Here is a 5,003-nt window from a genome sequence, read left to right on the forward strand (position 1 = left end):
AATCTTTCGATCAAAAAACGGTTTCTCTCCTTCGTAACTTCTTCCTTCACTCTCTCACTTTCTGTTTTCATCCCCATCGTTCTGCCTTTCCTTGCGTGATAGCGTCATTTGGCGAATCTCTGGGTTGATTCTATTTTTCCGTCTTCAGTTTTTGCAGCTTCTCTTTTGTTCCAGGTTGGTTTTCTCCTTCCCTTTCTTCTACATCATTTTCCTGTCTGATTTAGAGAAAGCCTGATTTGGAGAAAGTTTGAATTTTTCTGTTTTACTGTGCCTGATTGTTGTGTATTCTGGGATTTCTTCGTCTTTTTGTGTGATATCTTTGACTTTCTCTGCTGCTTGATGCCTTTAGAGTTTTGCATGTCGCCGTTGCTTCCGCTTGTGCTTTTGATGATTGTATTTGAAATGATGATTTTTGTTTTTGAAAAAAGGTTGTGTCTTTGACGATTTTCCTGCTTTCGGCTTTTTTGCTATGCCCTTTTGTTTGGTGAGACTGTAGAAAGATAGTGGCTTTTTGTGTTTTTGCTTCCTTTGTGGTTATTTAAGACTTTCGTAAGCTGTAGGAATTTCCTGAAACCTTACCTTGTTTCTGCCTCCAAAGGATGCCTGATAAGCGGATAATTTATACGCTTTTTGGCATTGTTTTTAGTATGTTTTTAGTAGAATCTGGTTACTTTTAGGGATGTTTTTATTAGTTTTTATGTTAAATTCAAATTTCTGGACTTTACTATGAGTTTGTGTGTTTTTCTGTGATTTCAGATATTTTCTGGCTGAAATTGAGGGACTTGAGCAAAAATCAGATTCAGAGGTTGAAGAAGGACTGCTGATGTTGTTGGATTCTGACCTCCCTGCACTCAAAATGGATTTTCTGGAGCTACAGAACTCAAAATGGCGTGCTTCCAATTGCGTTGGAAAGTAGCCATCCAAGGCTTTCCAGCAATATATAATAGTCCATACTTTGAACGAGTTTAGACGACATAAAAGGGCATTGAACGCCAGTTCTATGCTGTTGTCTGGAGTTAAACGCCAGAAACAAGTCACAAACCAGAGTTGAACGCCCAAACTGGCACAAAAGCTGGCGTTCAACTCCAAGAATGACCTCTCCACGTGAAGACTTCAAGCTCAGCCCAAGCACACACCAAGTGGGCCCCGGAAGTGGATTTATGCATCAATTACTTACTTCTGTAAACCCTAGTAGCTAGTTTATTATAAATAGGACCTTCTACTATTGTATTAGACATCTTTGATCAGTTGTATGCTATCTTAGATCACGTTTGAGGGCTGGCCTCTCGGCCATGCCTGAACCTTCTTCACTTATGTATTTTCAACGGTAGAGTTTCTACACTTCATAGATTAAGGTGTGGAGCTCTGCTGTTCCTCAAAGATTAATGCAAAGTACTACTGTTTTCTATTCAATTCAACTTATTCCGCTTCTAAGATATTCATTCGCACTTCAACCTGAATGTGATGAACGTGACAATCATCATCATTCCCCATGAACGCGTGCCTGACAACCACTTCCGTTCTACCTTCGATTGAATGATTATCTCTTAGATCTCTTAATCGGAATCTTCGTGGTGTAAGCTAGAATGATGGCGGCATTCAAGAGAATCCGGAAAGTCTAAACCTTGTCTGTGGTATTCCGAGTAGGATTCAATGATTGAATGACTGTGACGAGCTTCAAACTCACGAGTGCTGGGCGTAGTGACAGACGCAAAAGGAGGGTGAATCCTATTCCAGCATGATCGGGAACCTCAGATGATTAGCCATGCCGTGACAGGGCATCTTGGACCATTTTCACAAGAGGAGGGGATGTAGCCACTGACAACGGTGATGCCCTTGCATAAAGCCAGCCATGGAAAGGAGTAAGACTGATTGGATAAAGACAGCATGAAAGCAGAGGTTCAGAGGAACGAAAGCATCTCTATACGCTTATCTGAAATTCTCACCAATGACTTACATAAGTGTTTCTATCCTTATTTTATGTCTACTTCTTATTTAATTTTGAAAACTCCATACTATTTTATATCCGCCTGACTGAGATTTACAAGGTGACCATAGCTTGCTTCATACCAACAATCTCCGTGGGATCGACCCTTACTCACATAAGGTTTATTACTTGGACGACCCAGTGCACTTGCTGGTTAGTTGTATCGAAGTTGTGACAAATTATGAATTGAGATTAGAGCACCAAGTTGTTGGAGCCATTACCAGAGATCACAATTTCGTGCACCAAGTTTTTGGCGCCGTTGCCGGGGATTATTCGAGTTTGGACAACTGACGGTTCATCTTGTTGCTCAGATTAGGTAACTTTCTTTTCGTTTTCTTTTCAAAAAGTTTTCAAAAATTTTTCAAAAATCTTTCAAAAATTTTCTCCTTTGTTTTCGAAAAATTTAAATAAAAATGTTTTCAAAAATATATTTTTCTTTAGAATTTTTAAGAATGAATTCTAGTGTTTCATGAAGCATGTTGAAGCCTGGCTGGCTGTAGGGCATGTTAGACGTGTCATGTCTGAGTTACATACTAAAGCTTGGCTGGCTATTAAGCCATGCCTGACCCTTTGATTGGAGCTTTAGTCTAAAAAGCATAAGATTTCTGGAATTCATATTAAAAATTTTGGAATCCTTATTTTTATTTTTCAAATAATTTTCGAAAAAAAAAATACAAAAAAAAAAATTTAGAAAATCATAAAAATCAAAAATATTTTTTTGTGTTTCTTGTTTGAGTCTTGAGTCATGTTATAAGTTTGGTGTCAATTGCATGTTCATCTTGCATTTTTCGAAAAAAAATTCATGCATTCATAGTGTTCTTCATGATCTTCAAGTTGTTCTTGGTAAGACTTCTTGTTTGATCTTTGCATTTGCATGTCTTGTGTCTTTTCTTATTTTTCATATGCATTCTTGAATTCTTAGTGTCTAAGCATTAAAGAATTCTAAGTTTGGTGTCTTGCATGTTTTCTTTGCATTAAAAATTTTTCAAAAATGTGTTCTTGATGTTCATCATGATCTTCATAGTGTTCTTGGTGTTCATCTTGACATTCATAGCATTCTTGCATGCATTCATTATTTTGATCCAAAATTTTCATGCATTAGGTCTTTTTCATGTTTTTCCTCTTTCATCATAAAAATTCAAAAAAAAAAATCAAAAAAATATCTTTCCCTTTTTCTCTCTTAAAATTTTGAAAATTAGATTTGAATTTTTCAAAAATTTTTAAAATCAAGTTGTTTTTATGAGTCAAATCAAATTTTCAATTTAAAAAAAAATCTTATCTTTTTCAAAATCTTTTTCAAAAATCAAATCTTTTTTCAATTTTTTTAGTTATTTTCGAAAATTTTAAAAATATTTTTCAAAAATATTTTTCTTATCTTTATCTCCTAATTTTCGAAAATAACATCATCAATTAATGTTTTGATTAAAAAATTTCAAGTTTGTTACTTGCTTGATAAGAAAGATTCAAACTTTGAGTTCTAGAATCATATCTTGTGATTTCTTGTGAATCAAGTCATTAATTGTGATTTTAAAAATCAAATCTTTTTCAAAACTAATTTCAATCATATCTTTTCAAAAATATCTTCTTATCTTATCTTTTTTCAAAAATTTGATTTTAAAATATCTTTTCTAACTTCTCATCTTCTTATCTTTTCAAAATTGATTTTCAAATTTGTTTCAACTAACTAACTAACTTTTTGTTCGTTTCTCACCTTTTTCAAAACTACCTAACTAACTCTCTCTCTCTTAATTTTCGAAAATCCCTTCCCTCTTTTTCAAAATTTCTTTTTAATTAACTAATTATTTTAATTTTTATTTTAATTTTCGAAAATTACTAACCTTTTTCAAAAACTATTTTCGAAAATCACTAACTCTTTTTCAAAAATTATTTTCGAAAATCCTCTCCCTCTCTCATCTTATTCTATTTATTTATTCATCTACTAACATCTCTTCCTCACATCACTCACCAAATTCGAACCCCCTCTTCTATCTGTGTTCGAATTTTTTCTCTTCTTTTCTTCTTCTACTAACAATAAGGAACCTCTTTACTGTGACATAGAGGATTCCTCTTCTTTTCTTTTTCTCTTCTCTTTCTTATGAGCAGGGACAAAGAAAAAGGCATTCTTGTTGAAGCTGATCCAGAACCTGAAAGGACTCTGAAGAGAAAACTAAGAGAAGCTAAATTACAACAATCCAGAGACAACCTTATTGAAAATTTCGAACAAGTAAAGGAGATGGCAGCCGAACCCAACAACAATAATGCAAGGAGAATGCTTGGTGACTTTACTGCACCTAATTCCAATTTACATGGAAGAAGCATCTCCATTCCCACCATTAGAGCAAACAATTTTGAGCTGAAACCTCAGCTAGTTTCTCTGATGCAGCAGAACTGCAAGTTTCATGGACTTCCATCTGAAGATCCTTTTCAGTTCTTAACTGAATTCTTGCAGATATATGATACTGTTAAGACTAATGGAGTAGATCCTGAAGTCTACAGGCTCATGCTTTTCCCTTTTGCTGTAAGAGACAGAGCTAGATTATGGTTGGATTCTCAACCCAAAGACAGCCTGAACTCTTGGGATAAGCTGGTCACGGCTTTCTTAGCCAAGTACTTTCCTCCTCAAAAGCTGAGCAAGCTTAGAGCTGATGTTCAAACCTTCAGACAGAAAGAAGGTGAATCCCTCTATGAAGCTTGGGAAAGATACAAACAGTTGACCAAAAAGTGTCCTTCTGACATGCTTTCAGAATGGACACCTCTAATTGGGGACTTTAGCAAAGCTGAGTCACAATCTGAAAAGGTTCACCCAATTATGTGTCTGTGGCATTTATGTATCCGGTGGTAATACTGGAAAACAAAGTGCTTAGGGCCACGGCCAAGACTCATAAAGAAGCTATGTTCAAGAATCATCATACTGAACTAGGAGAATTAATAACACTATCTGAACTCTGAGTCCCTATAGATGCCAATCATTCTGAACCTCAATGGATAAAGTGAGATGCCAAAACTATTCAAGAGG

At 35.2% G+C, this 5,003-nt stretch overlaps 1 non-coding gene across 1 annotated transcript; it reads right to left on the bottom strand.

Moving 5' to 3' along the window:
* Window positions 1–4,619: 4,619 nt before the first annotated feature.
* Window positions 4,620–4,727, bottom strand: LOC112730935 (small nucleolar RNA R71). The gene has a single exon (XR_003166735.1). It is a non-coding gene; the product is annotated as a small nucleolar RNA R71 (small nucleolar RNA).
* Between the last annotated feature and the right edge of the window lie 276 nt (window positions 4,728–5,003).

Source organism: Arachis hypogaea, chromosome 12, assembly GCF_003086295.3.
Source record: "Arachis hypogaea cultivar Tifrunner chromosome 12, arahy.Tifrunner.gnm2.J5K5, whole genome shotgun sequence".
NCBI classification, from domain to species: Eukaryota; Viridiplantae; Streptophyta; class Magnoliopsida; order Fabales; family Fabaceae; genus Arachis; species Arachis hypogaea.